The sequence below is a fragment of the Thermobia domestica genome, chromosome 10, assembly GCF_964235325.1.
Source record: "Thermobia domestica chromosome 10, izTheDome1.hap1.1, whole genome shotgun sequence".
Taxonomy (NCBI): Eukaryota; Metazoa; Arthropoda; class Insecta; order Zygentoma; family Lepismatidae; genus Thermobia; species Thermobia domestica.
In genome coordinates this window covers 19,071,050-19,095,825 of record NC_137463.1, presented here as the reverse complement: position 1 = coordinate 19,095,825, position 24,776 = coordinate 19,071,050, and the positions used below count along the sequence as shown (strand labels likewise).

At 35.3% G+C, this 24,776-nt stretch overlaps 1 protein-coding gene across 3 annotated transcripts in view; it reads right to left on the bottom strand.

The window, feature by feature from the left end:
- Nucleotides 1-24,776, bottom strand: part of Unr (cold shock domain-containing Unr) — a 90,428-nt gene that overhangs the window by 30,405 nt on the left and 35,247 nt on the right. The window lies entirely within an intron of this gene.

Genomic DNA, 24,776 nt, shown 5'->3' with positions numbered 1-24,776 from the left:
CTTACATTGGATATTATAAATTACTTTTTCAATTTAACCTGTTTTGATTAAACTAAATTATTGAACACTGAATTCATTCAGGTTTTATTATTTTTTTGGAGTTTAGCGTCCCTTTCGGGAGCGATGCTACATGAGACGTGAACCTACAGCTTAATGTGGAATCCGAATCACATGAGCTCCCGCCGGGAATCGAAGCCGGGTTTCCTGCGTCGAGGACTCGTATGCTAACCATATAGCTACGAGAGAGCTCTTTCTTGAAATTTTATTTGACAGGTTTCATTTACTTTTTCTCCGCGAACGAAACGCGGTGTTTAAATATAGAAGAGAGAGGAAACAAGATAGCAGCCCAATGAGGTAAGGATCTGAGGTATGTGTGGATCTTATATGAACCAAACTAAGATGGTAAAACAAATCTCGCAGGGCCGTTTTCCACCAAATTGCGTAGTTATTTTCAGACATCTGTCAGTCAGTCCCTAATTGGCGTACACACTCGAAACAAAAAGCAGGATACGCAGAACAGAACTGACCTTCAGAGCATGTATGACTTAGGCCGATTGCAAGAAGCGTCACCTCAGGAAGATTGAGAATTTTTTTAAAAAAAATCAACCTTTATAAAAAACAAATATGGGATTTTCCCCATGTTCCCAGGAAATTATGTAGACGACACACACGAAATACCCACGAAAATGTTTCTTGTGAAGTTCCTGTAAGATTCGATTTGTATCATTGTCATATCTGTTCTATTCTGCGTAACCTGCGCTTCTTGTTTCAAATGTCTACGCCAATTAGGGACTGACTGAGAGACGCCAGAAAATTACACTATTTGCTGAAAATCGGGCTTCGAGTCAGTGGCGTTTCGTTTTTATACTTCGAGAATACGGATCAGGCTGTGGAAGTGCATAAAATAAGGTATAACTAGGCGACAAAAGTGTCGTCTTGTGAACAGCCATAGTGCGGGCAAATCGATATCATCTTTGAGAAAAATTTTAGTTACTTTTTTTTTTTTCAAGAGTATGTATACAATTATACATGTATGCACAAGCCCTGAACATCAATCACTGAAAATGCAGAAAATGTACTGCTAGAGGATTCTTGCGTCTTTGGAAAGATGGTGATCAACATCATCTCGCTTGTCTCATGATAGACTTATTGAGACACCTTGAAAAGCTTCAAAAAGAATGTCAAAATCAATGCTTATCATGATAAACATAGAGATTGTGGGGAAAAAAAAGAAAAAAAAAGAACTGTCATACAGTGTCTTACTTTAATGGAACAAGGACCTTATCCTGGTGGACCAGAAGAATTGCTTAATAACGATAATGCTACAGGCCATGAAGGTAATGACCTATCTCATTCTGGTTTGGAAGATTATTTCCCAAAGACGTTACCCCCCTTTGACCTCACTAAGAGATGCTGGTCCGCAATAAGGACAGAAGTGGTATTAAATTGCAAAGAATTTATTTCCGAAAGATTTCATGATGAGCAACAAGACATTCTGAATCTAATAAATAAATGCAATCATCGAAGCAAGAAGCGCGAATGAACTAGTTCAAGCAGCACCTGTGCAAGTCGAAAACTTATTTGGAAAAAGTAAAGTTTCTTCTTTGACAGACGATATTGTAAGTTTATTTGCTGCTGAAAAACTTCCTGTTCCTTAGAATTTGAATAACTCCACGACAAAATTATATCACTATTCAAAGGTGTCCAAAATGCACTCAAATGTGTATTTTTAAAATTGGTGCAGTCTCATATTTGTTTGACCCCACATAACGATGAGCCCGAGAGAGCAGCATCAGTTCATACAACACTGAAAACAAGTAAGCAGTCGAGTTATTCAAGGGAAGCTCTAAATTCAAGAATGGATATTGCTATTAATGATGTTGGAAGAGCATTTTATGAACCTAAGCCTGCTGTGGCAAACTTTTTACAAACTAAAGACAGAATACAAAATCTTTCAGATCCGGAGTTATATAAGGACCAATACTATATCAAGAAATTTACTGAAAAGGTAACCGCATCTAGTGCGAAAGTTACCATTGTCTCTTGTATGGCTGTACTTTAACTGATTCATATTTGATTTCTAAAGCTAGTTATTAAGATTTTGATTGTCATTTTTCAAAGCCAAAGAGTTCAAAAGTTTTGCTTTTATTGATTGGCAAAAACATTATCATGAATTATGGTGTTTCATATATATATATATATATATATATATATATGCTGTCTGTTACGTAACTGTTACATTGTTATGTTGCTATGATTCTATTGTGATATTAATGCTTTAAGATAATTATATGTGTTCTTTAAAATTCGTTAACTATAGTAGTCAATGACCTCACTGCAATTAACTGACTAGATTCAGTGTTGCTAAATTTATATTGATGACTTCTTCACTAATAGCATCTACTGTTGTAATCTGAAGATAAGTTCAGATAATGTTACTCAGCATCTGCGATGCCAGTAAAATGATATCGGAGTGGTTGGTGATTTTAATGTTCTTTCTCTATAGCTTCTGCACTGTTGATTATTATCATACCGGAGCGCGGAGTAGTGACGTATAATATTTTGCCTGTCAAGTGCGCGATCACTCACTCACTTTTAGTGCGGAAAGTATTAATAGCATAGTGTAGAATAACAAAAAAGCATCAACTTGCATACAGAAAATTAAATATATCGTCAATATCCAATTTTAGTCAACAAATCTCACTTTGTAATTACTAAGTGAAGTTACTCTGATATTTGCAAGAAGTTCTCAAAGTTACTCGTATTTGTTCACTATTTACTATGAATAAAAGAAATTCTCAAGTTTATACAAATTCAGTACCTAGGTTAAGTTCATAAAATAATAATGTATATTTTACTTAAGTTCCTGGATCTGTTTCTTTATTTGCTTACTTTAATTCAGCTTCGTAATTGTTGCATCTGTGTTTAATGCAAAAGGCTTTACGGAAAATACAAAACTATGTGTATCTGATACATTAAAGAGTGAATTCAAAATATTGTTATGCTATGAAAGTATGAAAGAACAATAGGTAGATTATATAGAAAACAATTCAGTGTTGTATTATATGTTATTTCGCGATTTTTATTTGATAAATAAAACCTCTGAATTTGACTTATGTGCGAATTATTGTTGTAATCATTACTTCTTTTTCAGCATTTGTTTTGGTCAATGTGATTACTTTTGGTACTTTATATCGTCGGTCATATTTAGTTTAAGATTTTGATAGAATTAGTTAAAACTTAGTTAAGGGAATCCTGGTTAGATACCGTATCGTTGACGATGCTTAAATACGTCATATTTTCCGTGTTTTCTGATGCATTTAGACCAAGGCTGTCCGATTACAATAATCCCAAAAGCAATAACTATGTTAATCGGAAATATGAAGGGAGGCAAGTCGTTAAACTCTTCAACAAAAGTAATAAATAAAAGTGTCAATAAAATGTAATATTATATTAAATGACAAATCATTGGGGCTTTGTGAGCAACACAGAATTGCTTCTACGATCTGCGGACCGCTTATTGGACAGCCCTGATTTAGATCGTTGTTTTGTCTTCTACTGATTTGAAGACCTATCCTTGGATGTTCTAATATTTTCTTCACTTTCGGTCAAATGTTTGTTAACGCAATCTAATGCTAATATTTCATTACCTCAACCATTATTTTTCAGTTACTGTAGTTTCTGTTTCTTCTATGCTCATGTTTCACTATTTGATTTTATTATGTTCTGAATTTCATTCTCGTTGGACTTCATACAAAAACAAGTCAACTTCATAGATAAAAATATGAAACTTTGAGGTACTAAGGTTTTAATATGAGAGATCTTTAAGTTTTACGTCCCACGGTTATGCCGGTTAGGCTAAAGGATAGGATGATGATGAGAGATGAGTGAAATGGTGGAATGACGAAAATGGGACGAAACGTGAAAACCCCGAGAAAACCCACGAACACGGTGTTTGTCCACCACAAAATCCACACGGCGCGAGCTGGGATCGAACCAGGGACCCCAAGCACCGGAGATGAACGCTCTATCACTGAGCCACCGCGCCTCCAGGTTATGACAGTAACCATTAAAGATTAAACGATACATTAAGGAGAGTGTCACTTATACTTTATAAAATATATTACAGAAAGTGTGGTACTAAGTGTGACATTTACTGTTCACACGTTTCTTCCAGGCGATGCGACTTGTGTGTGTGACACAAAATGTTGTTTTACGAAGACCAATAATTTGATATCTCGTATCATTATGCAAGCTGTTCTTAAGTTCTAATGTCGCATAATAAAAATGACTTAATATGCACTATGCTGTGGTAATCATATGACAATAATACAAATAGGACGTTATGGGAACTTTACAAAGAACGTTTCGTGGGCATTTCCTGTGTCGTTGCATGGTTTCCTGAAGACAGAAGGGTAAATCCTATATAGGTTAATTTTTTAATTTCTCAGCTCCCCTGCGGCGAAGCTTCCATCTCTCACCACATCAAATGACACACTGAGGCTGACTGATTAAACCTAATGAGTTTACATACAAAAAAGCACATTCTCCCGCCGAAGAAATCAATAAAGAAACATTGATTTTTTTGTATCAGAAAAAACAAGTAGTGTTTTCTCCCTTCAACAACAGAACAAAAAATAGTCCTAAAAGCGTTAGACTTAAAGTCATGTATATTTGGAAGACATTTAAACCAGACACATGGAATTCGACAGTGTGAAAAGGACAATAATAATATTTTTATAAATGAACTTCATGATAACAATATAGTTACCCGGAGGAATGTGCCTTACAAGAAAGTTACAAAATCTTGTTACTTGGAAGACGAAAGGTTAAAATTCATCGTTAAGATATTAACAATGGGCATGTCGTAAATGTGTATAGATCAAGAAAACTGTCAACCTAGGAGTCATTGCGTCAAGGGTCTCGTGAGAAATGATTCTGAAGATTTCTCTTATCGGCTACGAAAGCCACATTATGCACAACACTTACATACATACAATTTTGAGAAGAGAGTAATATCTGCTTAATGTTTTTGGTTTGGATATGACTGACTGAACTATTCGCCAACTCTTTGTACTTGACATAATCTCGCGCTGAGAGGATTACAGACAAATTTATTGCGCGAGTGACAAACAGACATCCGCTGTGTTGAGAAGGTTCACGGAAGATGAATGACACTACGGTACAATATCACATCGTCCTTGTTGGTCCTTTTTTTTTTTTTCGCACAAATGCTGAAATATCTAAGATATAAATGCAAGATCATGTACAACCTATAACTTCTCAGTGGAGTACTATTGCACAAGTTTTGTTTATGGATATTTTCATTAATTTGCAAATGATAGTTAGACTGATCGATGGATTGGCAACGCATGGTGTGTCTAATGCCTTGTAACAGAATAAGAAAAAAAAGTATGTATAACAATTTGAAAATAGGAAGTAACATATCAGAATCCCTATAGTACAACTTCTGCATTTACTTGGTCAAGTAAGCATTTCAGAAAACGTCGATTCAATGAAACACTAAACAAAGAAATTACATTTGACTACATAAACCATATCGGCTAGGATCGAAGACTTTTTTTTTTTTCTTGTCCATAGACAGCATTCTTTCAGACTTTCATGTGTACTATCACATTCTTCACACAGGATTATGAAAAATAAATAAGGAAAATATTTACATATCTTTCTTTCAAGATTCCTCTGTGACAAGGAAAATAGCCTCATCACTGACGTCCCCCATTAAACAAACCAACCATCCAAGGTTCTACCTATAATTCACCTGCAAGTTGGGAAAAATCGTTGCGTATGAAGATCAGCAGCATAGAACCGCTTTCTACATATCTACTGTTGGTTTCAAAACTCTCATTCTTCGAAATTAATTATAAAAGCAGTTATTTTCTCATGATATTTGATAATCAAAGAAAATTGTTTACTTGCTGATATCTTCTAGCAAAACAGAGAAATGAACACAAATGCATTTTATCATATTTTTCTTGTGACCTAACAAATATGAAGATTTTTGTTGCAGAAAAAAGTCTTCTGTGAAAATAATCCACAATTAGATCCTGTCACTTTGTTTTCCGATTCTCGAATGCTTTCTGAAAGCATATACACAATGTTAAATATAAAGAAAAAATATATAGAGGATGAACCATTTATCCTGATACACCCTTGTAATGTTTAAGCTTTAAAAAAAATGAAATTCTGCGCCATGTAAAAATCGGTCTGGCACTGCCTGGCACTCTATGATACCACAAGGTCAACAGTGTTGGCAGCCCAAAATAAAGTTTTCTTTTTCTTTTCAAATGACACTACGTCAGATTATTGCATTTTTCAAATTTACATGTAAAAGGAAAACTTACAATACTACACTCTTCATACAGTGTTCCAGACCAAGAACGCTACAGTAAGGTGCGGTATGTTAAACGAAAACAAACAATGTTGGCAGTTAAGTATTCATTTCTCTTGGGTCCTAAGCATAGCAACAACACACAATGTTGGGAAACGGATTCGAGGTGTTCAATATTCCCTCACACAACATTATGCAAGTTCAACGCATAATTTTTGCGTGTCCTTCCGCAGTTCCATTCGTAGAGCCTGCTAAAATGGAAATGTTGTTTTCTCATTTAACACAAGGCGCCTTTATTCGTACGGAGCTCAAATGGCTAGTGCAATTGGAAAAATTCCATAATTCTATATGGAAAACCAATAATTTTCCTTTATCTCGTATCTTTACTCAAAACGCAGTTGGCCCATGGCCCCGGAATTTTGATACACCCGATATATACAGCGTGGACTTTCGGTTCACATACTTTTATCTTGTACGTGTATATGTGACTGATCCGCAGTGACATATCATGTTCTACAAGTTCCCGTTACTCCAGCGCTTTATTTTTCCTTAATACTGTTTCATGAACACTGACATTGTATGAAAATGAAATAATGTGAAACAATCATTAAACATTTATAATTAAAGCTTCTACTCATGAAACTGCTTTGAAGAAAAGGTCATAACAGCTGAAAATAGAATAAGTGGTATATTTAAAAAAAAAAAAAAAAAAAATCCTGAAGCAATAGCTCACAAAGGGCTATGACTAAACAGATGGCGTACGGTTAACTGATGTGTATCATCATATCTGTTCCCGTTGTAGTTATTCTTGGCTCTCCAGACAAGAATTCTCTACCTCTTACTGCAAGCAACTAGTCAATTGCTTCATGATGCTGATTGAACACTAAAAATTTCTGTAAACCAACTAAGAATTGATTCCTGGATTACATCCACCACAGGATCAAGCTAACTATACGGCTACAGGGCGCACATAAGCCAGGATAGTCTGAGTTGAGTTCTGAACATCGTATAAACTGTTTACACTATAACGCGCTATTCAGAAACGCTTATGAAAAAAAAAAATGAATATTTATTATCATTACTTCAACACTAAAGAATGTTTGCTATTTTCCCACACCAGTATGTTACGTTCAACTACGCAGATTATGCATCATTAGCACGACAAAGAATGGCTAATAGCAAAAAAAACCAAAGGTTTATTGTCATTTCACGGTATGATGTTAATAATGTACGCAAGCCAAATAAAAGTATTTCGTCAATTACTTATATCGTTTTAGTTTGATATGGGTTATATTTATTTTATATTTTTTTAAAAAAATCATGAAACAAGGATCTTAAAGTATGAGAGCAACATTTCAGTCTTTAATTAACTGCACGTATAAACTAAATAGAAAACTGTAACGTATCACAAAAATACAAGAATCCTAGTAACGGATGATTTTACAATCTTTATTTTCACGTATGTCGCGATCGCGAAACTACAACAGCAATAGAAGAATTACAAAGACGGCAAGAGCTGTTTGCTATGCAGGCAAACAAGGCGTAACAGCATTTTCTTTCCAGATGTTTCTAAATTTCCCGCGAAGAATCTAACAGCAAGCGGAATATAATTACGAGGTGTGATCAAAAAATACGGTGAATACTTTTATTAGAAATAATGTAATAAGCTTACATGGAATTAGATTTAATCTTCTTCAAAGTACTGTCCTTGGCTAGCAATGCACTGATTCCAATGTTGAATCCATGATTGAAATCATTTCTGGAAGGCTTCTTTTGGAAAGGCGTTCAGCTGCTCTGTCGTGGCTCTCTCAATGACAGGAATGGTGTCAAAACTTTTTTTCTTTAAGCATGGTTTTAATTTCTGGGAAGAGCCAGAAGTCACATGGTGATACATGTTTTTTCGGCCAAAAACTCAGGGATCAAATGCAAGGTGTGACACAGCGCGTTTTCTTGGTGAAGAAGGAAGAAATTTGCTCATTTAATCGGCCGTTAAAATGTTATTCACCGACCCATACGAGATGTTTAGTTCTTTGGAAAGCTCTCGAATAGTCATTCGTTTGTTTGAACATATCATTTGTGCCACTTTTTGCACGTTTACATCTGTTTTTGACGTCTCGATCGTTGCTGGTTTTCAACCGACTCCTTGCCGCTTTTGAATCGCTAATACCACATGTAAACAATTTTCAATGCCATCGCTTCATCGCCATAAACTGATTTCGACATTTTGTGAGCTTCTTTAGCACTTTTTTGCAGTTTAGAACAAAATTTAATGTTGTGCACGACATACGCTTTTAACACGTTCTCACTCTTCTGCCTCTGGAAGCCAAATAACATGTCACAACTCGTTCAAACTCTGACACTGACTGTACTAAAGGTTTAGGCTACCAGGCTTACTAGTCCAAATTGATATGGCACTGTACAACTACATTCACCATACTTTTTGATCAAACTTTGTGTAATAGTAAGTAGTTTGGGGAATACGTAGAAAAGATTTTATATAACGGAAAGCGTATTTTCATGCTTTTTAAAATGTCTTTTTTCAGTAAGAATACAGAAAAAACTAATTACCTGATAACCGTAATAGGATGTTTACAGTATTCGCAAACTTCGGCGAATACATTACTAAGCAAATACAAGAAGAAGGAAAAAAAAAGAGAAAAACTAGAAATGCCGAGGTATTTTTCAGAAAAACTCATTTTGAGATTCTTTTATAAAAAAATCAAATTTGAATTACTTTTTCTTGCAAGTTAACAGACTGTTTTTTATCCACCACGACAGCTGTGATTTGGTCCTACCTTACTCTGCAGCTTCATCTCTCATACAGCCTCGTGTTGAAAAGCGATGTTAATATTTATTTTCTTTTTTTCTATTATAAAGAAAAATCACTTTACTCACCTTCATGTACTTTTATCTGTATTACTAAGCTTTTCTGACGAATAACAAGTTATATCTTTCTATTCTTTTTACGCTTAGTGAAAGTGAAATGTAATAGTCTATCAAGGTATAATATCTCCACTTCCTTACTACAGAATGTGTTACTTTATTTAAGCCAGCATTTCTCAAACTTTTTCAACTGGAAATACTTGTATTAGTCAAAATATTTCACAAATCACCTAAGTCTTGTCCTCTTTGATAGCATATTTATTTATTTATTTTTAATATATTGAGGATATACCATGATAATTGAGTCATCCATTTCCACAACGGCTCTTGTCCATTTACAGAAAATCCCAGGAAACTTTTTAAAAATGAAGTTTGAAGTTTGGCTACGGGCATATAATTTGAAGTACTCAACAACTACCTCTATAAAAATTGGTTTGAAAGTACCGCAAGGATTGTGAAACTTGAATATTTGGATAGGCCACATAATAGTTCCTAAATGAAGTCTTGACCCGAATACGGTAGGTCCCATAGTTTTGGAGCTATAGACCTTTAAAGTTAATTTTTTCACGTTTTCGGCAGCCTATAACTTCGAAAGGAAGCATTTATGCATCAAGGTTGGTCTATACAGATGGTGATCAGAAAAATGGAAATACCTGAACGAAATTGCAACTTGAGACATTTCTCTTAAGTTCATGAAAAAAAAGAACTTGAAAACTCGATCAGCTGATTAGTTAAATAAACTTGTATATGGAAACATTGGCTCTGTAGGTCAATGTCATGGTTCTGATATTCGTTTGTTCGAAGTGACTAAAACGCCATCTATCTTTTGTATTCTACCCGTACCTATTACGTTTCCTTTAGATTGAAACATGAGGTAAGCAGGGGTAGGAGCTTAGAAATTGTGTCCGTTAAATTGATAACTAGTTAAATGTGATTTCGGAATAGTGTGTGGATAATAATGCTCCTACACAGAAAGTAGCCGGATTAATTAAGTGTAATGTATGTAAGTGCCATTGATATGCAGCTCGTCAGGAAATTGTAAGTACAAAATTTTAATCTATTTTTTTTTCTTTCCATTTCGGCCCAACTGTTACAACTTTTTGGTGAGTGTATGTCTTTGGTCACTAGTTTAATATATATATTGTTATATTTGGGGATTAAATTCAATTTGTGTAGATATTTGATATATGAAACCTGTCAAAAGTACAACCAGTAAAATTAATTTAGAATATAAAGTAGTGGAATGCGAATGTATAAAAATTTCCGGACTACTATTCAAATTGGGAAAGGGTTCCAGTTAACATTGAGTGAAGTTGTTTTGTGTCTGCACAGTTATATTGTTATTGTTGAATTTACATTTATGTTGAAGAAATTATACAATAAATTGTTCGAGTTGAAGTATATTTATAATTTTCACGAAAAGGATTACTTGCCCAACCTACTCCGCATTAAGGGGAATCCTAAAATACCCTTTCATAGGTAGTGGATTACTTGGTAACAAGACTGCCGCTACATATAAATATAAATTACCTCATGTTTCAATCTCGGAACTTAAACCTTAATGCGTGAGGGCAATAAGAAGTGGATTTCGAATCTGGTTGTGATTAAAAACAAGAAAAACGAAAATAAAATTTGTATTAGTCTACTATTTGTAAGCTGGATAAAAGGAAAGAAATTAATTTCATTAAGTATATAAATCTTTCGGTTATTGGTACCATTAGAAAAGAAAAGAAAAAATGAGTCATTGGCAAGCGGCATACGAAGCTAGGGGTAGTATGTTACGTAATAACAGAGTCGCAGTAGCTGACCCTCCCCTTATTTCATTTGACGATGAGATAGAAGGTCGTAGGTGTGAAGGGCAGGAAAATCAGAGAGGGGGGAATTTCTTGTCGTTCTCACATACACCTGTTCATGAGCATAGACAAGCAGTGTTGCGAGCTCCCATAACCTGTAACTTTCAAAAACAATTTTCGCAAAGTATTTTTAATTCTTTAGAAAAGCAAATATATGATATACCGGTAATAGATGGAACAGATGGTATGTTAGTATGTCATTTTCTTTTGAAACTTGATATGTTAATAGTAAAGGAAATTGCTCCCGTAGAGGCAATTTTAGTATCGAGTTTACAGAGGTGTAGGAAGCAAGCTTATGAAGAGTTGCAGCGCTTGTTAACAATAACTACAGATTGGGGTCATATCTGTCATTCATTATTATTAAAATTTGTCACACCCTTGATTAATACGGAATTTATGAAGGTATCATTATATAGAGTAATGCAAGAAAATGAAAATTTATTAAACTTTTTACAAGAGAAATTAAGTACATTAAATGTTTTAGAAATTAACATGCCTGAAGATGAAATTTGTAAATTAATAAGTAATTTAGTTACTCCCGAAATTCGTAATCTGTTGTTGATACTTAGTGTTCCAAAAACGGTAAATGAATATGTAGATTTTGCGGAAAGTTTCGAAATTAATGACAAATATAAACAAGATTATAAAAATGTAGTTAAAAGTGAAAAGGTTTGTTTACCACGGGTAAAAACTCCTCTTAGAAGTGCCAGGACAAATTATATGCCAACACCTTTTAATAGACAGAATAGACTGAGTTATCAAAATTTAAATGAAAATAAAACCGGAGTTCATAGTGCGTACTCTCATAGTGCAAGGGAAGATCATGGAAGCTTATTACAATTGCCCATCAGTATATGCCATACTTTATATCCCTGTATAATAGATACTGGCTCGACTCTATGCTTAATAGAAAACAGTGTTTTAGAAGAAATCCGTACGAAATGCAAGCCTAAAATAAAACAAGTAAATTACTCTGTGACCATCATGCAAGGGAATGAGTTGTTAGTGCGTGAGTTGGTGCAACTTATTTTCTTTATACACGGTGTCCGTTTTACAGCGTGGTTTGGAGTTGTTAACCATCCAAAATTAAAATTATTATTGGGTTTAGACTTTTTACGGGATAATTACGCCCATATAAATATAAACGCTCGAGAACTTCTTTTTGAGAAATTGAAAATGCAAGTAAAGTTACAACCTTTTGAGAATAACCCAGTTGGTATGAACAGTGATCTGTGCGCTTTCCAATATCATTTCAGGCCTACTCGGAGAGATCCCAGACACCATGGCGCCAGAGTTTGTGATCGATTCGAGGGGACTAGGTCTGAAGGTGCAGCTTTACAATATGGTGGCAGTTCTTTTTCCTGTAACCTGACATCACCAACCCAAACCAGCAAGGCTAAGCAGTTTCCAAGGAGGCCTCGACGTTATGGCAACCAGACCAAGCAGACAACCAGTGGCGTAGGCGAGTCCAGGAGTAGGGCGGAGAACCGTACTAAGGCAAAGACCAAGGAGACAGTTGCACTTGAGAATACTGATACTGCTGTTTATGAAGATGTTCCACCTGGCACGAGAATCTTTAATCCATTGTATAGGGAGGCAGATAAAGAGGGAGATGGAGGAGAAGCATTAAAAGGTAGTGTAAATTTTGAAAATATTTATGATGAAAATTTGATACCGTATGTTAAACAATTACTTAATGATTACAAAGAAGTAATAACCGATAAGTTAGGGCATGTTCGTGATTATTTATATGAAATTCAATTAACAAATCCTTCACCAAGCATTACTCAACCATATATGATTCCTAAATATAAAATGAAAGAACTTGATTTGTTTTTAGATAAATTAATAGAACAGGGTGTTATTGAAGAAATAAATAGTAGCCCATACATTTCACCCTGCTTCCTCGTTACTAATCGAGATCAATCCAAGAGATTAGTGATTAATTATGGCCAAATTAATTCTAAATTGTTATTGACTGGATTTCCGAGTCCGAACTTAGAATCTATTATTTCTAATATAGGTAAACACCATCTGTATACATTAATTGATGTTCGATCCGCATTTCATCAATTGGAGATTAAACCTGAGTGTAGGAATATAACTGCATTTGCTACACCAAATAGATTATTACAGTATTGTCGCCTACCGATGGGAATGGCAGTTTCACCATTCGTTTTGTCCAGTTTAATGCATAAGATCTTTCGTGATATAGAAGGGGATTATTTAGATATTTACTGTGATGACTTAATAATTCACTCGGATAGTGTTGAAAAACATAAAGAAATCTTAGAGAAAGTGTTAAAAAGGTTGAAAGATTGGGGGATTACTATTAGTCCACACAAAGCTCAGTTTATGAAATCAAAAGTGAAAATATTAGGATATGAGTTCTCTAATGGTCAAATGAGAATAGATGATGAGAGAGTAAGAGCGATTAAAGAAATACCCAGACCGAAAAATAAACGTGCCTTAAATAGAATGTTGGGATTTCTTAATTATTATCTTAGATATGTAAAAGATTATTCAGAACTTTTGAGTCCATTATATGCTATGAGATCACCCACAGTTCCATTTATCTGGGGGAAGGAGGAAGACGATTTATTGGAGAAAATTAAGGAAGCTATTATTAACCATATTGTTCTTAAAGTGCCAGATATGAATGCGCCCTTCGTTTTACATGTCGATGCTTCCACCAAAAATTATGGTGCTATATTAAGCCAGTACGATGGCGATGGAAAACTTAGACCTGTTTACTTTTTGAGTAAACGTGTTCCTCCATCAGATTGGTCGAAAAGCGTTTTTGATCTTGAACTTTCTAGTTTAGTTCATGCGCTTGATAAATTTGACATGTATCTTCATAAGAAATTCACAATTTATTGTGATAATTCAGCCTTGACGTGGATACTTAAAAATCATAAACGTCAAAGAAAATACGGCTCTCTTATTGAAAAGGTGAGTCGATATCAATTTGATATTATTCACTTGCGGAGTGAGCGCAATATGGCAGATTTTCTAACTAGGATGCATAATTATATCGATTATACACCTCCTTCATCAGATATAGTGGAAATTGATAAGGTGGATGATAAAGAAGTACACTTGAATTTTGTTAATTTCTGGAATAATCCTTTCTTTCATAAGCCATTAGGAGATCATCAACGAGAGGACCCTAATTTAAATACTATAATACAAGAATTAGAAAGGGGACAGGTAAAGGAACCTTATGTTCTTAAAAATGGTATCCTTCTGAAGAAAACTAAAGGTAAACAATATGGAGGTTTAAGAGCTGTTGTACCAGAGTCTCTTAAGTATAGTGTGATTAAATTTCATCATCAAGACCCTGTAGGTGGAGGACATAGTGGGGTCCAACGAACGATAGCAAAAGTGGCTATACGTTATACTTTTCCTAATTTATTCCAAGAAATTAGAGATTTTGTTCAGAGATGTACGACTTGTCAGCTATGTAGGGATAGGAATAGACTTCCTTATGGTACCTACTATACTCAGAAAGAGAAATATCCTAATAATTCTCTATTTTTAGATGTAATGGGGCCTTGGCCTATCAGTAATGGGTTTAAATATGTATTAGTCTTAACCGATGGTTTTTCTAGATTTGTCATTATCGAACCTCTTAGGAATTTGAGTTCAAAGTCTATATGTTTGAAATTAGATAAAATATTTTATTCTTACGGATTTCCAAATAAGGTGATTCATGACAATGCTGGATATCTGCAAAGCGATTATTTCAAACATTATTTATTTAGTTTAGGCATTAAAAACATTTGTACTACTCCTTATTCCATGTCAAGCAATTTAACAGAAAGACAAAATAAAAATATAAAATTAATTTTGAAAACCTATATTTATAAAAATCAAACTAAGTGGTCTAAGTATATTTATCAAGTCCAGTACACATTAAATAGTAGTGAAAATTCTGTAACTCGTAAAACTCCAAGTGAGGTATACTTAGGAAGAAAGATGTTTAATCCTTTAGATGTAAACTGGATTTTAGATCTAGGAATTCTTGAAAGTACTCAAGATAAAGCTGAGATGAGTAAAACTATTGTAGATAATATTGAATTGGCCTGGAAAAGGAAAGAGAAATTGTATTCTAGAAAACATAGAGATATAGATTTACCTATTGGAGAAAAAGTATTGGTTAAGAAAGTAACTAAATCTTCTTTGGAGAAACGTTATCAACCTAAATTAGATAGCCAATATCAGGGTCCGTTCGAAATTATGAGCTATCCAACAAAGAACACAGTGTGGTTACAACTTGTAGCTGATAAGAAAGTAAAGATTAAACGTCATGTCAGTTTCATAAAGAAATTTTATCCAACAAGAGAAAATAATAATGAAAATAATAATGGAAATTAAGAAAATATGTACAGATTCTGTAATAATTGTAATCCACTTCACTGTTAAAATATATGTTATGTGTTATATATATTTGTGTACTGTGCTCTGTTTGTACAATTCTGCAGGTTCGGAATTGGGTGTTTCTGGCCATGGCTGTGTTTGTTGTGATTGTCCGAGAGAACCTTCCCATAGAAGAATGGCAATAAATCAGGACCATCAGGTGGATAGGCAAGAACAATACCGTCATCAATCCTGTTATCTTTCTGCAGTTATGGTGCGTGCTTCGTCGATTGGACAATGAACTAAAAGGAGCTCCGAAACAACTAACGATTTGTTTGTGAAGAATTTCCATCGGTGAGTTCGTTCCATTATTCTTTACTGCATGCCGTGCATGGAAGATGAACTTACTTCGAAATGTTAAATAACTGTTTGTTTAATTAAACCACCCGGAGAGGTGGGGAATTTAATATGAGACATTTCTCTTAAGTTCATGAAAAAAAAGAACTTGAAAACTCGATCAGCTGATTAGTTAAATAAACTTGTATATGGAAACATTGGCTCTGTAGGTCAATGTCATGGTTCTGATATTCGTTTGTTCGAAGTGACTAAAACGCCATCTATCTTTTGTATTCTACCCGTACCTATTACGTTTCCTTTAGATTGAAACATGAGGTAAGCAGGGGTAGGAGCTTAGAAATTGTGTCCGTTAAATTGATAACTAGTTAAATGTGATTTCGGAATAGTGTGTGGATAATAATGCTCCTACACAGAAAGTAGCCGGATTAATTAAGTGTAATGTATGTAAGTGCCATTGATATGCAGCTCGTCAGGAAATTGTAAGTACAAAATTTTAATCTATTTTTTTTTCTTTCCATTTCGGCCCAACTGTTACAACTTTTTGGTGAGTGTATGTCTTTGGTCACTAGTTTAATATATATATTGTTATATTTGGGGATTAAATTCAATTTGTGTAGATATTTGATATATGAAACCTGTCAAAAGTACAACCAGTAAAATTAATTTAGAATATAAAGTAGTGGAATGCGAATGTATAAAAATTTCCGGACTACTATTCAAATTGGGAAAGGGTTCCAGTTAACATTGAGTGAAGTTGTTTTGTGTCTGCACAGTTATATTGTTATTGTTGAATTTACATTTATGTTGAAGAAATTATACAATAAATTGTTCGAGTTGAAGTATATTTATAATTTTCACGAAAAGGATTACTTGCCCAACCTACTCCGCATTAAGGGGAATCCTAAAATACCCTTTCATAGGTAGTGGATTACTTGGTAACAAGACTGCCGCTACAAACTTACCAGATTAATATGATGTCGAGCCACCTTTCGCCTTCAGAACAGCCTTGATGCGACGTGGGATGGAGGCATAGAGGTCGTGAATGGTAGCAAGTGGAATTTTACACCATTCCTCGTGCAGGGCATCGGCCAGTTCTGTGAGAGAGGATGGAGGTGGAAATCGTCGACGGAGTCGTGTTTCCAAGACGGACCACAGATGTTCAATTATGTCGAGATCTGGGGATTGGGCGGGCCAGGGGAGGTGTTGAACTTCATCCCGATGTTCCTCAAACCACGTTGCAACAACGCCAGCTGTGTGAATGGGTGCATTTACATCCTGGAAGATGGCGTCATTGTCTGGGAACAACATCCGGACCATAGGATGCAAGTAGTCTCCTAAAATTGTGACATAATCGTTGGCAGTGATTCGTCCGCTAAGTGTGACCACAGGACCCAATGAAAACCATGATATGGCGGCCCACAGCATCACCGAGCCGCCGCCATGTTTCACAGTTGGGCGGAGACACTGCAGATCATAAGCTTCTTTGGGCGTTCTCCACACATAAACACGGCCCGTGGTTGGAAATAGGGTGAAGGATGACTCATCCGACCATATCACACGTTTCCAGTCCACAACGGTCCAAGTTGCATGGTCGCGACACCATTTGCGGCCTGCGAAAGCGTTATGGTCCCTGATGAGCGGTTTGGCTCGTGCAACACGACCCCGTAAGTTCATGTCATGTAATTCACGGCGGACTGTGATTGTCGAAACAGGGTAAGGGAGGTGCTGATTGAGTTCCTCCGTCACTTGCTCCGCAGTGGCACGACGGTTCTGCGTGACAATGCGCTTTAATACCCGGCGTGACCTGTCACTCATTATTTTCTTCCGCCCACTGTTTCGCTTCCCCTTTGTGGTTTTCCCGTGTGTTGTGTAGGCCGTCATCACCTTCGACACTGTCCCACGCAACACACCTAACACAGTAGCCACTGCCGTCACACTCACTCCTCATAACCGCGCACCAACAATTTGCCCTGTTTGAAAATCTGAGAGGTCTCCCATTTTACACTACCTCCGTCTGCTGCAGCCACTGGACACTGCTGTTCCACTGCGCCTGACGTAGTAAGGAGACCGACCTAACACACCACCACCAGCGGTCCGGCGCTGCGAGCGCCACGACACCACTGCCAACCCATACATCTGACGTGTTGCCATTTACAGGTGTTTCCATTTTTCTGTGTCAGGAATCACCTTACAAACGTCGGTGTTTTGAAACACCCTGTATATACGATGTTGTAAAAATGGCGCCCAAGGACGACTCCTTTTCTACAGGTCAAAATAAAGCGAAAATGCTACTTAAGGATATACCCTCTAAGGTCTCCTTTAACCGCTATAGGGGAATCAAAACTGCACTATGTGGCAACGTTAGATTAATTTAGAAACATTAGTACTACTCTACGAATCCACCAAGCATTTACATCGATTGTTACGCTAATAAGTGGAGTTAGTGTCAACATCTATCGACTTTAACTACCATCTGGAAAGAATCAATGTAACTATTTGATAGATTGGTAATCCATTCTATGGTTCTTTATCTGCGACGTTCTCACATTGTGCAATTCGCATCTCCAGACGAGGACCCAAAACGTATACAATTATACATATTTTTCGCTTTAGTTTGACTTGGAGAATAGTGGACACAGTTTTTTTTTTAACACTCGATTTTTCCTGGCGCTACGCAACAATATAGCGTTTTTTTTTTTTCTGGCGGTACTCTCAACGGTACAGCGTACTGGCATGTTTGAATGTGAACGAAATATTTCCTCTTCTGTCTTAAAACGGGATTGACGAGAAACTTCGAAAATACCAAATAATAAAGTTTTATTGAAAATCAGAGTTTTTATTGTTTTCCTTTACCTGTCTTCTTTCTAGAGAGAGAGAGCTGTGAATCTGTTTCTTCTTGAAGATAGTTAATTGTAATTAAGGACTACAAATATTGGAGTTAATCATCTTTTATGAAAATGCTGTTCCACGCAAAAGTGTAGGGGTTCATGTCTAAACAATGGGTGCCAATTGTGCTAGATATTATTATTATATTAATACCCTGGAAGGTATGCAATTTTTTAACCATTATGAACCCGTGGTCCGCCGTACAGTCACATTTATTTTTAGAAAAAAAAAAAAAGAAATATCAGAATTTAAATAATCTTTACCTTATTAAATTCTATAACCTACTGTTTCCATAATTTAAACCTATTTGAGATTCTAAACTATACGCAATTCCCTTAAATTTTTTTGTTTATTATTTAGACTAGTGTTGAATCTAAATGGACCAGTGGCGTATCCTGAAAATCTGAAAAGCAGTTTATATAGAATAAAACTGTTTACAATTCAACAGCATTTCTTAATAGCTTACATATTATATTTTAAGATTTAATATACAAGTTCGGAAGATTTAATACAATTTTAAAACTCACACTTGTTAGAAGTCATTAAACAATTTAAGAAGATACTAGCTGAACCTGCGCTTTCTACACAGCGCATCATCCGCACATGAGCATAAATCTCCTAATTCCTCACAGTATATGTACATGTCCCTTTACAGACACAAGTGAAAGACTTCTTCATAAAAAAAAAAAAAAATAAAAAAAAAAGGGCAAGTGGTATGATAAAGGGGAGATTTTTTCGATTATTTTTTCTCAATATCTCGCACCGTTTGCAAGATTTGAGCCTACTTCCGGTTGGAGTTTCTAATTCATGTATTACCAGTATTTTATTTCTTCTTGCATGCAGTATGTAATAAGCAAATACATTACATATACAATTAATTATAATGTCAGTTATATATGGTGTTCATTGCGCAAAACACTCAAAAAATAAAGATTTATCTTAGACTCGAGAAATGGTTATCCTTCCTTTTTCATTATTATTTGTCCATGAAACAAACGCCTGATACATATACAACAATGTGGTGTTGCAATGTATAACGCATAGGATATGATGCTTTTTTTTAATTTCAACGCTTCCAGTGTACCCTAAAAAAATGTAATAAGGAAATAATGGCTTTTTTAAAATCAATTAGAACTGGACAATGTACGCAAACTTTCCAATCGATCAGTGAAAACGTCATCTTTCTAGAGCCTGTAGTTTCCAAGATTTAATTGTCGAAAGGATTGACCACAAAAATATAAACGTGCTCAACATATAGTTTAAAAGGACTCGGAAGATGGAAGCCCAATTCACATGCATACATTTTAGAGAAGGCTTATTAAAATACAAAGGCTTTGAACAATAATTTTATATCATAAACTTTATGAAAAAGATATAGTTAACTAATTTAGACTATTTAAAGTACAAATACTTAAAATGTTTTTCTCTGTTAAACGTGAAATCACACACAAACGCAAATAAAAGATTTGAAAGCTTAAGTTATAGGTTGGAGCTCAGGCGCTTTTAATTGCTATTGTAGCATTTTAATAGATAGATTATTAGTGGTTAAAAATGAATTTCACACACGCGGGCAAAACTGATTCCCCCCTCGACTTCCACGTGACAGATTATACCTCCGGCTTCCTATAGTTAAAAACGTGTTTCAGCGTTTATATATTTCTAGAAGAGAAAAAAAGAGGCAATTAGAAAAAAGATGGGAGGGGGTTACAATTGTTAAGACAGCCATATCACTAAATTTGTTAAGGTTAAAGGCATGAAATTTTGTATTCAGACTTTCCATTTAAAATAATTAACTACGTGTAATTCCTTTACAAGGAAGAAAAAAGGTGGGAAGAAAAAAGTCGGGGCTGCAACTGTTAGAATAAGATGGCCGTATCTCGAGATCCCTTATGATAAAATCAGAGATGTTAGGATATGAAAAGTGCGAGGCCGTAGGCCGAGCAAATTCGAGAATATAGGAGCGAAGTTTCCAGCTAGACGTAGGCTAGTACCATAATTAAAATCTTCCAAATATGAGAGAAACTTGAATAGATGCTTCCTTTCGCTGAAGAATTAATTCTTAGAACAAGCAGTACTATACGCTGTTTTACATTTATCTTGTGTACAGTTATTACACTTGCATTAAATAATAATCATCAAATTTAATAATAATAATTTAATAATAATAATAATAATAATAATAATAATAATAATAATAATAATAATAATAATAACATCCAAGTTTTACTATTTTCAACGTCTCAACCTGATGCTTCACAATGTTAAATATAGTGTCAAGCCTCATATCGTTCTTATAATTCGCAGCCGTACTAGTTACTTATGCTTAGTTTCGAGTATTTGTGTGAACTTCAAACTCCCATTACGAGCCAGTGGAAAAAGAAAGAAACCACCTACGCTATATTGTCATTTATATTATTTAAACAATGAGCATGGTTATCACGAGGAAAACAGCAATATCGCATTTCCGTATTGATAAAGTGTGTACCACACTTCCTGCACTGATTTACATCCTTCTCAAACTATAAAAAGCATCTTTAAACTGAGATGAAAAAAAAAAAGTACCTTTTACGTTCTCACATTCATTCTGTATTTTTCATATGAAATAAATAATTTAATGCCGAAACTGTAAGGATAATTGTTAATTTCTTTTCTGTTTGGTAAAGTAAAACCTTGCAACTTATACTTTACGTACTGTCTTACTAACTAGAGCTATGAAGTTTTGAACAGATATGTAAACTCAACGATGATTTGGTTTATCGTTTTACTGTAAAATTAATTTATTGCAAATGTATTTAGATTGCGTATATGCGTAGGCAAGGTCAAATAATTAAACATTACTTCAACAGATGGAACCCGTTCAGTACTGGTTCGAGACCTTTATGTCGCGCCTTTCACGGGAAGTTGTGAAATGTTGGTGCCTATATCCAACAGAACTTTTGTGATATTCCTGTTAGCCTCTCATGTCCATATTCTTTTCGAGTGCGGTTAAGGGTTTTTTCACTTCCAGTAGAAATATGCTACGCTACCCTTGAACAATCTTCCTTTCTACACATTGCTGTTATCCTATTTTTTCAAGTTTGATTTTCAGATAATACCTTACTATTCGGTGTCAGTTTCGGTGGTGAACGTGTTCAAAATAATGCAGTCGTCATTCACATATCTGTTTCACACGATGTAATCAATTTCGCTTATTCTTTCACTTGGGCGTTGACATGGCCATTTACTATTGGACTTTTTCTTGAGAAATGAAATTTATAACGTACAACTCAGCTTCGTGGAAAAGTTTTATCACCTCCGTCTCGATCGCCATATCAGTAATTTCCTATCGATTTTTCGTTCGTTCTTTTTGCCTTTTCCCATTGTATTATTTTACGTAGTTGTTGAATTCTCTATTTCTTCGTAGAATTCTTTTAATTCCTCTTCTGAATTGCTTGTTGAGTGAAGAATGCACATGCATTACTTGTAGTTTATATTCCAGAGTGTATAACAACATGCCTTGCTATTCGACCAGAGTGGCCGCGACAACTCGTGAAGCCTGGAGTCTGTACTAATCATAGAACAGCTTTGCCTCACGTGTAATACGTCGGAAGATCTCGGTACGATTCGTGGAGCTGCCTTTTAAATACACACTTCAGAAAACGTGCACCAACAATGTTGCGAAACTTATAAGGCATGGTGAACAAGTGACAAAAAAAACTTTAAAAATTATAACACACACACTAACACTAATATGAATTAAATGGTAACAACAATGACAACCTAGATATAAAACAATAACAAGAACAACAAAACGAAACTTAGCGACAACACTGTACCCCCAGATGTTCTGTGTATAGTACGAGAGGCAACACTGGCAAAATTTTATGGGTGTAGGTTGACAAACGGGGCACATCCTCGCGTTGTATTTGGTGCTGAAATTGGTAAATTTAGATCAAGCTTTACGACTCCTTGCTTTGAAAACTTTCTGTTTAACGTCCCACGTTTCTATCTATTAGGCTAAGGGAGACGAATGATTAAGGCAAGTGAACGATGGAAGAATCGGTGGAATGAGAATGTAGGTGGAAACAAGAAAACCCACGGACACGATGTTGCCCAACACAAACTTACTTGGCCGGGAATCGAACCAGGGACCCCACGCATCAGAGATTAGCTCTCTACCACTGAGCCACCGTGTCCCCACCACACACGACTCCTTACGTTCACTACAGAGGAACTATCTACCTCCAAAGTATTGTTCTTCAGATTTTCGTTGATAAGAAACAACATCATTGGTCTTGCCACTTGCCGATCCTCTAGAACAGAATAGATGTCCGCACTTCAATTTGACTAGTTCTTCTTTGCTTCTGACTTCGCTTAATCCGATTATTTTCCAGTTGATCTTCTGAAGCTCTTCGAACTCCTGGCACCTTGCTTCTGATGAGCGAGATCTCGCATTATACGCAGCAATAGTCAGTTTTAAATGGCAACCTAGTTCATAACCCCTACAACTCTTAGCAACCTTTGTCTGCATGTAACCTTGAATGTTGCCTTGCCCAATTACAAATAAGTTTCCAGAGAATGAGGGCCTTGGATTATGGTACATTGTCATGGTTGGTAAAAGAATTTGGAGGTACTGGGTCAAAAATTAACGTGCTAAGTATGTTGATGAAGCGAAGTATATTGATGATAGCCCTACCTGCCCACCCTCCTATCATAAGTGGAACTTGTTAAGTTTCAACAACAATGAATTTTTTAATCTGCCCCATGGGAAAGTACAGGTAAGATATCAGGTAACTGGTCCGGTCGACCATATATGACGTTCCATTAAAAATTCTACAGCATGGCGTAATCAGGGTGGCGACAAAACGGAAAGAATTCAATGACTTTTCCCCGTTTTCCAGAACATTTTTTGAAATTTTCCCTGATATGTAATTAGCCACACAGGCTTTCTCATGTTGATGGAAAACAAGAACAAAACATGACAACGATAATACACTATATATATATATATATATATATATATATATATATATATATATATATATATATATATATATATATATATATATATATATATATATATAATCAGCTAGAAAATTGAATATTTAAAAAATACAACGTATTTTATTATGAAATTACAGAACATTTATGGATCAATCCATGCTAAGTAATCAAGAAAAAAGAAAAAATGCCGCTCTACTATATCAAAATAATAATAATAATAATAATAATAATAATAATAATAATAATAATAATAATAATCTAATTTTATCATGAATGTTCATCCTATATCAGGGTACTTCAAAACCGTGATCATTTGATTTTTAAAACATCCCGTAGCGACGCAGCAGCTGTCGCCATTTTGCGTTTCCTCGATTTCAGGCGTTTACGTTATTTTGAATATCTCAGCATGTGTTTGTCCTACCCAATTGAAAATTGCTGGCGTCTCCAACTTGTGTAAAGCTAAAACTTTGATCTCTTAACATTTTTGCCTAAAACTACTTGAAAGAGGTAAAATCAGGGTGTACAGTTGCAACATTTTTGGACATTGAAGACAGGTTTGGGAAGAGCAAACAACTGACGTAGAGATCTGAATTTGTATGTGCAAGTAGTTCGGGTTCATAAGTTTATACACAAAAATTTACAGACCTGTAGTTGCTCCCAAAGGCTTGAGAAAAAAAAATCGTAAATTTGGGAAATTATGCCAATCCGGCACATTTTACTGTCCAATATTTCCAATGGGCTTGGATAAAAAATCTGGAACTTTGGGAATAGTTACTCCTTTAGTATACCATAACAAACAAAAGCGTGTTTTGTGTTTTTGAGCAGAAAAGGGTCAAAGAATTAAATAATGACGTCACAGTTTATGTATGCTTTGCTCAAAAATTCAACTAGAAATTAGTTGTTGTGAAGTAAAGTAGGATGAACCCACTTTACCCACAGCAGCACTGGTGAAGAATGCCCCTATCAGCAGAAGGTGAGAAAAGTCAAAATGCACACTTAGCAAAAAGTCCGTAGGTACTCATTGCTCTTGCAGCTTGCTGTATCAATGATATTCAATCCTGTTTATTCTTGTTTTAACTGTCAACTCATACAGGAGACGGTTG